This window comes from Papaver somniferum, chromosome 10 (assembly GCF_003573695.1).
Source record: "Papaver somniferum cultivar HN1 chromosome 10, ASM357369v1, whole genome shotgun sequence".
NCBI lineage: Eukaryota > Viridiplantae > Streptophyta > Magnoliopsida > Ranunculales > Papaveraceae > Papaver > Papaver somniferum.
The window spans coordinates 43,870,442-43,881,420 of NC_039367.1; the positions used below are offsets into that span (position 1 = coordinate 43,870,442).

At 36.8% G+C, this 10,979-nt stretch overlaps 1 long non-coding RNA gene across 1 annotated transcript; it reads right to left on the bottom strand.

Moving 5' to 3' along the window:
* Window positions 1-1,122: 1,122 nt before the first annotated feature.
* Window positions 1,123-4,872, bottom strand: LOC113319009. The gene is made up of 2 exons (XR_003345007.1): window positions 2,994-4,872; window positions 1,123-2,104 (listed from the first exon to the last, which is right to left on the bottom strand). It is a non-coding gene; the product is annotated as an uncharacterized LOC113319009 (long non-coding RNA).
* Window positions 4,873-10,979: the final 6,107 nt, after the last annotated feature.

Sequence of the window (10,979 nt, forward strand, 5' to 3'; positions counted from 1 at the left end):
AGATTACGTGTTCCTAAGGCGGGCAAGAAGGAAACGGTGATGAAATCCGAGTCCTTATCTTGATTTGGCCAGGCCTTGCCCTTTACTAGAAAATTAAATCCGATTTCAGGTCCTCAAAATATATGCATACAAAATCATCCAGTAAACCCGCCGACAGGGGATTCGCGGGTGTTTAGAATTCTTACCTCCCGTTCCAGACGGGGGATGAACCGTTGAAGTCGACTCGGGCCACAACTCCAATATCGTGTACGAACCCGAGAGGCCGAGACGATATCGTAATCGTCGTCCTTCTCTGCACACAGTTTATATTTAAAACTACCCTTCCGTAGGGTTTAAAAAAAAATAAAGTCCCAAAGTTCAATGTCCGAAAATAAAGAAAATGTCCAAAAATAAAAGATTAAAAAAATAAAAACCTTAATTACAGTTTCTAAAAAAATTAAATAAAATAGAATATCTATATACAAAAATTTTCTTCTTCACTCCTTTTGGATTCCTCCTTTGTTTTCTTCTTTGGCTTCGCTTTTGTTTTTAGCACTTTCTCCCCTTTTCTTTAGCTCAGTTCCAAATTTGAAAGCAAACAAGAAATACCAAAAGGCGTAAATAGGAACAAATAAAGAAAAAAACTAAAAGCAAATTTATAAACAAATCCGCGTCGGCGGCGCCAAAAATTGATGGTATTTTTCAATGATGTTGTAGTAAGATGATTCGTTCACTCATATTTGTTGAGAATTTGTTTTAAGACTTAATAAAGAAAATAAGGAAAAATGTATATATACACAATTTGTCACAAGATGAAGAGACGCTGAGACGCGGGATTCCACTACTTTTCATATTGTTATGGTTCAGTCATTAACTCTAGACAATATAGCTCAAACAAAAAAAGTTGTGACTCTAGTTCTTTGCCAAAAATAGATTTCGAAAAATATTATTTGTAAGTTAAAAGCATGACGCATCTAAAGTATTTAGAACTAAGCATGCGGCATCTAACAAAATAACAAATAATTAATAGAAATCATAAAACAATTAAATCTATGCAAAAAGTCAATAAAATAATTAATTCATTTACCACAATCATGAAAAGTTGCTTCCTCCGTTGTCCCAGTGATGGGGTCTAGCTCTGCATGGTGAAAACACACTCAAAGGAATTTTTCATTGCTCAAAAAGGTGTTTACAAGGAGAAAATGTATAAAACAGGGCCTTTGTAACAGTTATAATTGTTACAGATGCAACTGTTACAAAGAAACACTGTTATAAGAGGTGTTACTAACTGAAGATAAGCGTGACTAGTGGACTGTTACAGAACAGCTTGAAATATACGACCCTAGAAAACGACTGTCCTTAACAGCTATTGTTCTTCATGTTCATCTTCTCTGCAGCAGTAGAAACTTCTCTCTGCAACTCGTGATTTGATCACTCTGTTGCTCTCTGTTCCAACCCCTAACTCTCCATCCCCCTTCTATGATACATTAGAAGCCTTTATATAGCTAACAGAACCAAGAAACCTCGCGCAATCACTCCAAAAATTCTTCCATTACTCGGCAGTAAATGCAAATATTCTCGAGATATTTTTGTTCCTGATTTATCTTCTCACGCTGTTTTCTCGTGTAAAAACACTCCAAACACGTCCATTCATCATCCAAGAAGTGGTTAAACTCGCAGCAGGCACATGCAAACCTCTTAATCACACACAGAAAACTCGGGGTACTCGTGATACTCTGTTTTATCCAAAAGCAATGATTCGACCCTTGTTGATCGATTCTAACCCATATACCCGTCCTATTTTGGTGTAACAGGGTGAATATAACCAACTGTAGCGATTAAATCTCCCTGGAATACCTAGAAAATTCGAACCCTAATTCTTCCCGTACGCTGCAACTGTTCCCGCCAAAACTGGATTTTGAAAGGTTGGGGATGACCTCCCCCTAAAAGATAAGGGGGTGCTAATAGCATTGGGCGCCCTGGGGTGCAAATAGTAACGGTGGTGCCCCTTAGTAATTGAGTGCCCGTTAACTGAAATTGGGGTCCATTTAGTAGCTGTCTTCCCGGGTCCAAATAGCACTTTTTGAGCAACTTTTTCCACACAAGTGTATTTCTCCAAAAACACCTACACAAACATAAAAACACCATAATAAGTATGATCGCTGTCGTATGCGTCAAAAATAATTTCACTTTCCTAAAGTATATGATAAGAAAGAGTTCGTTTCCACAGAGAGGCAATTGTAGTTATTATGTATTCAATTTCCTAAAGTAACCAATTGGGGGGATTTCTGATTATTATGTAAACAATAAAAGTAAATCAAAAGCAAAGTAATTGGAGAAATAATCAATGAGAGAAAGATATTGGTCAAGGAATTCATCTTCTATCTTAAACATGTGCTTGCATACATGATTAGAATTACAGTTTAATCACTTCATCATCAAAAGCCTAGAGTATCAAGAGAGCAAGATATTCCAATAATTTCCTAAGTTCATCAACACACACATTAGAGCCGCCTATGTGAATTCTACCTAACGAATAACCTAACGCCTTGCGCTAATTAAGTTCAATTCCTAGGAGCTTTAAGTTTTGGAAATAGGCTAATCAATGCAATTGTCATACATTGCGCATGACAATTCGGACGAAGGTCAAACTCTACATATGATTAAAAGAGTGTATCACTACAAACCGTAATCATATCATGCTCTCGTATTCGGGGTTATCGCTTGATGAAAAACCTTAAAATAGCTATGGACAAGGATGCAAGTTCAATTAACTGGCCACTTAAATAACCAAACATCTAAGTCCTATCACAATATATCAATCATGTGATTATTAAAACAATAGAGATTTGAACGATAATCAAGAGAGAAAATTAATGTATTAATCAAGCACAAGTTGTAGATATAGGACTACATCCTTAACCAATAATATAAGATTTAGCTACTTATAGCTATGGATTTCATCATAATCAATAATCAAATAAAGAAGATGAAAAATAAATACGAAAGCAAACCCTAGTTGTGTAAACAAAAGCGGCTTTCTCCTTAGCTCCAAGAATAATATGTCCTCCCAAAGTTGTAAAAATCCTTGCTTTTATGTTTTTGTTAGGTCAAGTCTTCAAAGGTCCAATAGATAAGAGTCCACCAAACCCATGTGTGAGAAACCCATGTAAAAAATTTGCTCAGAAAGTAGTTGTCGGAGGTCCCTGAAAGTGGCCGGAACTTGGCCGGGAAAGTTGTCACCAAGCATCTCAGGTGACCGGCAAACAGTCACCGGTCACCAGTCAAACATACCAACTCGGGAAGTTAATTGAGTTAACTCGGGTCAAACAGACCGAGTCAGAGGTTGAATCAGTCAGCTAACTCAACTGAGTAGGCTAACTTGCCATGCCAAATCCATTTGCACAGGCTTGAGCTTGCTGCTGCACAATGATTGCAGTTCTCCAGTTCAGTCCAGCCATGATGGTTGTGCCTTCTCAAGCTGCAGCTTCGACTCTGTCCATCCAACAACATCAGCTCCTCTCATCTGCACTTCAAATCACTCATTGCATTACCACCACACACAACGAGCATCTCAGTTCTTCTAATCTCCACACACATACAGCTGCAAACTCCTGCTTGGAAAGTCATTCCCTGTAAACCATTCTACCACCAGTTCCTCCGCAAAACATCAACATCGTCATCATTGCTTCACCCTCATTGCAGCATCACTTCCAACTAGATCCAGTTCATCTTTGCATTTCAGCTCAGTAGCAGCTGCACTACCTGCAATTCCTCAAGCTTTTCAGCTTCTTGACATAACCAGCTGCAACCTGTATAACTCCTCAAACTTCAGTTCTTTTAGCTTACAACCATCACTGCCATCTTGTGGTTCATATCCATCTGCAATAGTTTCATACACAACCTTCTTTAGCAGCAACTCCGAGTGCCATTGCCTCATTACAGTCCATTCTCAACACCAAGAACAACCAACCACCAGAACCAATTCATATCACCTTGCACCTGCAATTTCTACCTATTACAAATCACAGCTCCATCACTCCCTGCAATATCCTAGGCATACATCTACTGTGTGTCATCATTGATCCTGCAGCCACAGTTAAGCCATCAGTTCTCCATCAGTGCCAACACCAACAACACTGAAGCTGCAACCAGTTCTTGAGAACCCATTCAAGTACAACTGCAACACAACACATATTGTCACAGCCATTGCAGTTGAGCTCCACATGACTGTGTTTTTCTCTTGTTGCTCTCAGATTCAACAGTCTTCCTTTCATTAGAACTACCACCTGCAAGTCAGGTTCAATACCACACTTCCTTAAGCCATTTCAATCCATCAGTTCTCTTGTAATCAGCTCTGCAATTCAATCACCTTAATCTGCATCTGACTCTTTCAGCATCTCAAATTCCACAGAAACCCTTAGATTTTCTTCACTGCAATTCAAATCAACATTGATAGCTTCTCATTCCTCATCGATTCACAGAAAATCCACTTTCTTTTTCTCTCAGTTGACCCAAACCTCCATTCCCTTTCACGGCTTCATCCAGCATCTGAGTTTGAATCTAACCATCATCAACACCGCAAACAACAACAACAGCTGCAAAAACCCATTAACTGAAATCACTCAGTTGACTAAACCCTAACTCCATTTCGATTCAGTCTACAGTCCATAAACCATACTTCAAACCCTAATTTCTGTCAATCTCAAGCTCAAATCAACCCCTGGCTTCTTCAATCAACACAGAACATCACAGACTCGACTCAACTCGAATACCCATTCTTCTGATTCTTCACTGGATCTGTAAACTTTCTGTGCCGCCATTTTTGTTTCAGGTGGAGTAGGAAAGAAAATGCAATGATGAGAAAAATGATTTTTCTCTAAAGTTTAGGTCTTCTGTAGGAATTGAGGTTGGATATGGCCACCCCAGCTCTAGGAACCCCAGTCTGAGACACCCAGTAATCAGATTCAGGCCACCAAATGGTAGCATTTAGTGCCTCCACAGTAGCCAATTATCCTTGGCCGAGCTCCCATCAGCATTTGCATGCAATGACGCTTTTGTTCTTCTTCGAATTCTTTCACCAATAACATTTGTCTCTTCCTTATTTCTCAAATTCACTTCTTCTCTTAAATTTCAATTCATCACTAAAGCTGTCGTGCTTTTCAGACAGATAATTTGCATCACTAAAGCCGACATGCTTTTCAAACAGAGATGAAGAAATAAAAGCAAATAATGAGAAATAGTTCGTCTCCAACAGCAGTTACACTTGGAATGATACTTTTGCCATGTTTCTTCTTCTTTTGTTCCAAATGACTTCAAAGTACCTAAATACTCAAAAACAAACATAAGATACATGATTTACAAGAAAACTTAGCAAAGAAAGCATAAACAATAGATAAATATTAAGGTGTTTTAGAAACCTATCAAAGTACAAAATCAAGCACTAAAAATTGAGACACAGAGGACAATTCAGACACAAAAATGTGTCTATCACTTACCAATCCTTGTAGCCAGTATTTTAGTAAAAATCTTGAACATGACATTACTCAGGCCAATTGGCCTGATTGATTAGGATTTCTAGCACCAACAGATTTAGGAAGAAGTACTAAGAAGGTAGAATTAAGACCCTTAGGAATGAACTTCTTTTCCCAACAAAACTGAATGGCTGCAACTACATCTTGATTTATGATATCCCAACATGCCCTGTAGAAACAACCTGAAAAACCATCTGGACCTGGAGCACTGTCTTGATCCATAGAAAATATAGTTTCTTTGATTTCATCTGCAGTTGGAATATCTTCAATCATTTTCTGATCTTCACTTATCTCACCTTTGGAATACCTTTTAAGATGTGATCATTCTGTTCAACTTTCTGATACTGAAACTTCTTCTCAAAATGAGTTACTAGTTCCTCTGCTATCTTCTTCTGATCAGAAATAATTTCACCATTAACATCTTCCAACTCACTAATAATATTTCTTGCTTGTCTAATTTTGAGATTAGCATGGAGAAAGCCAGTATTTGCTGCACCATCTTTAATCCACTTTGTTCTTGATTTTTGCTTCACAAAGGTATGTAATTGAACTTATTTGGAATTATAGAGATTTTGAGCTTCAACTAGATTATTAAGTGCCACATCATCAAAAGGAGTATTGTCAGACTTCACCATAGCTTCTTGTACTGTAGCTTCAGCTTCTTTAACTTGAACATTAATGTTTCCAAACACATTCCAATTCCATTCTCTGAGAATATTTTTGAGCCTTTTAAGTTTTTGCTGAAAGATAAAAGCAGGATTACCTTCCACTTTTTCAGACCAACTTTTACATACTACCTCCATAAAATTTGGATGTGATAACCACATTTTTTGGAACCCCATCAAAGCATTTTGTGGCTTAGGAATATGAGCACATCCACCCAGTAAAGGTGCATGATCAGATGCCACTCTGAGACCTACTTTATAACCCCATCCTTCAAATTTTTGTAACCATAATTGATTGAAAACAGCTCTGTCAAGATTGCATAATATCATTTTGCTTCCATGTTGACAATTGGACCATGAACGCAGAAGACCAGTTTTAGGAGCTTGTATTAACTCACAAGTATCTAAACAATTATTGAAGTCCATCATTGCACCTCTATTTGGATTTTTACCACCAATTTTTTCCTCAGCTGAAGTAATAGCATTAAAGTCTCCTATAGCTAACCATGGCTTATTTAAGCCACTTATCACTTCCATTTATGGCCATAAAAACCTTTTTTGAACCACACCCACATGAGCATGAATACCAGAAATAAGAACACCAGCAATACCATCTGTAATCATCTGACTTGACATTGAAACTACTATAGGAGTAGGTAAATTTTTATTCCTAAATAACCAAATATTTCATTTTTTATTTGAGACAGAATTATGAATCACCATACTTTCCATACCAGGCAAGTTTAATTTATTGCAAAAAGAAGAAGAGCAAACTACTTTAGGTTCAGCAACCCATACCACTGAAGGATTAAACTGATTTATTAGAGCCCATAATTTATTTTGAGACCTGGCTCTTCTAAGGCCTTTTAAATTCCAAAATAGGACATTCATGATTTGGATTGGAGGCCTTTAGTGCCTCCTTTTCCTGGATTCTTTCTAAAATTATATTTGCTAGGAATTTGAGTGCCAGTTGGAACTTGAGTGTTTGGTACCTGATTAATTGTAAGCTCCTTAATTGCATAATTAGAAGTGCTTGCAGTTGAAGGTTTTTGTACCACTCTGGACCAAGAAGTAACTGGGATTCTTTCATTAGACACAGTACCATCCTTTCCATTAGTGTATATAACCACACTGTTCTCTATAAAATTATCTTCAACCATTTGAAGAATTTTTGTAGGAGTAAGAATGCCTTGTGATTGCTCATCTACTTATGTTTATTCTGTAACCATATTATCATCTTGTAAAGATTGAAATCTTCCATTTGTAATAAGAACTTCATTGTTTAATTGAGGAATAATAATATCAGGAATTATTGGAGGTGGACAAATATCAAATGGTTCCTGCACTGTATTCACCTTATTATCAACCTTTTCACTTCTTCTTTTAGAAGATTCAGGGAGATCAACATGTTCACTTCTTCCGTTAGGAGTTGCAACTGGATTTTCCATAGATGTATTATTCTTAAATTTGCACTCAGACAAGGAATGCCCAACAATTTTGCATTTTGAACAAAATTTTGGAAGATTATGAAGTACAATACCTTGTGAGAAACTACCAAATTTTGTTATAATCTGTAGTACCCCGATATTCGACAGTGGTCGGCCGAATGGAATATAAGTAATGATTTGTCCTTTACTATCACCGAGGCCTTTTCAGCACAACTGGCTCCATAGTTGGAAGAAAACTACAGTTAAGTGTGCTCGGGCGGGAGTAATCCAGGGATGGGTGACCATCCGGGAAGTTTCTGCTGGATTGCCGCAGCGATGCCCGTTGAAAACCCCACACTGCCGGATAAGCGCAGTGGTTAAGTGGGGTCAATATCGGTGGAAGGACGGGTCATTACAAATGGTATCAGAGCCGACGACGGGTCACCTGCCGAGGGTGGGAAGATACGCTGGACGGGGTTTGTCCAGGTGCTTCTCATGAGGGGCAGGGAACGTCGGAGATCCGGGCTTGCGAATATATTCTGGAGCCGAGGACGGCTGCAATTTAAGGTGGTGGTATTGTAATACCCCGATATTCGGCAGTGGTTGGCCGAATGGAATATAAGTAATGATTTGTCCTTTCCTATCACCGAGGCCTTTTCAGCACAACTGGCTCCATAGTTGGCAGAAAACTCTACAGTTAAGCGTGCTCGGGCGGGAGTAATCCAGGGATGGATGACCATCCGGGAAGTTTCTGCTGGATTACCGCAGCGATGTCCGTTGGAAACCCCACACTGTCGGATAACCGCAGTGGCTAAGTGGGGACAATATCGGTGGAAGGACGGGTCATTACATAAACCATAACTTATAAGGAATTGTTGTAGCAAGATCTAATTCAACCAATACTTTTGCAGCATACTCACTTGAATACTTGAGAGTAGCATCATCTACTTTGACAGGATTACCAATAGCATCACAGATTGTAAATAAAGTTTTCTCATCCCAATATTCTAAACTCAAACCTGGGAGAGAAACCCAAACCAAGAGATATCAATTGTTCTTCGTCCTCATTTTCCTTAAAAGTAATTTCACTACATGCCCATGCCACATTAAATTATTCTTTCTTTTCCTTATTGCATTGGTTTTTACTAAATATTAAATAATTCTTTCATGATCTAATTAAATTTTTATTAGTTTTTAATAGAAATCATCAGATTTTAAAAAGCGATTAATTAAGAAATATTGCCAAAATAATTCATAAACAAAGAACATACCCGTGCTACGCACGGGTGACAAACTAGTCAATATAAAATCAATACCAGTATCACTTGTTTACTCCATATATTTCTCCCCCTTTTTGTCGCAAAATAACAAAGAAACGAAAAAAATAAAGGACAACACGAAAAGAATCTTACAAATCTCAAAATAGACTTGCAAACCTATAGAGTTAAGCACGAGGGTTCCACACACCATTTTTGATAACCAATATCAGAACCGAAACTACAAAGTAATTTGTTCTGATATGTTATCAAGGAAACAATTGCCCGAAGCAATTTTCCCAATTTAGTTTAGCAAACCAAAAGATCAACTAAGCAACTTAGTCCCTTTGCTAAACCGATTGTACAAATACAACCGCTTCATTCGATAAGACCAAAATAAAGATAACTCTATTTTTCATCAGGTTCTAATTATCCATATAACTTAGATCTTTCAATTTTAAACAAGACAAGTACTAGGTTAGTTAACTAGCATTTCTTGTTAAGGCATTCGATTAGACTTGAATAACCGAAACCTCCACTTTGATAAGTTTAACTAAGATAAAGTTAGCTTTTCTTATCCGGAATCGAATTGGACTAAACAATCCATCCCATAAACCTTTTATTTCGTTAAGCCATAAATAATGTATACAAACCAAATAAATCAACTTGCAAAATTATTCACCTCAACCGGAAGCAATTGAATCAATCATAAGCATTAAACACCGCAATTGCACCGAAATTTTGTAAGCCTAAACAATTGATACCACACAAAAAAGCAAGATAACAATAGTTTTCTTAACCGGAACCAATTGAATCACACACACATCCATACACACATAATGGAATAAAATATCAATTGTACCGAAATTTTGTTAAACAAAAGCAAAATATATATGAAATAAAAATCAGGCTTTTCTTAAATAGGAAAATAATTAACTAATAACATTGGTACCTCAAATTTCGCATCCACTTATCCAACATGTTTGCATCTTCTTCCAGGGAGAACTGATATCGAAATATCATTATGTTGTCATCCTTATGATAAACAAAAGAATAACAACAACCAACCTTTACCAGAGAAAGGTTGAAAATCGGTTTTAACAATTACAAGCAAAATTTGAAAACCGTCGAAACACATATGCTTTTATGCTAAACCATAACCGATTCAACATATTGTGACTTTTTCACATATTGTTTCTACCAGAACCCCTCATGATCCTTTGATAAAGCCTACCAACATGGGCTAGAACTTAATCTTGTTAAATCAAAAAGTCACCCAAACCATAAGGGTTTACAATATTATGAGATCGAATATCAAGGTAATAAAACCAAAATCAAACATCTCATAAACATCCATAGCAATAATAAAGCATTCAAGCACAAACTATGTAAATCAAAAACCATCACAAGAAAAATTATAAACCAAATAATTTTTTTAATAATAGTTTTATTCATAATAGACATAATACAATCATTGAAAGAAATCAAAAATTGATGTCTATTTTCCTTTGCAACTCAGTCTTTCATATCAGTGCTAAATGAAGGTGGATTATTACTTTCAGACTTCAGCTTGTGAATTTCTTCAAGTAGAAAACCTTGTTGCTTGACCAGAATCTCTTGCAGGTGAGAAATTTGTGTGAAGGAACGAGCATGTAATTCTGTCTTTGATTGAACACAAAAGTGTATCAATGCTTCAATACACTGATCTTTCTTCAGAGTATTCTCGTTTTTCTTCTTGCTAAGCCAATCTCCTTTTCTAATTTTACTCGTAATATCAAGAGAAGATCCAGACTTAATCTTAAGTTGATCTTTCTGATCTAGCATCTTGCTAAAAGAAGATTTTGGATCCAGACTCATGGTTCGGACAAGGAATGACCAAATAAGGAGAAGGATCTTTTTATAATTTTCATACTTCCTAAAATATAATATTCCTAAAAATATGAATATATCAAATATTTTCAAATACTAGATTTTATTTCCATAATCTACACATAAGTGCCTTGATTTTTCTTCTTCCTCACTCAAAATTCGGCACACATGGTGAGGAAAGAATTTAATACCGAGCAAGTGGTATTAGTATGAGATTTTCTCTCATTATGGAAATTAGAACAAAAAGAT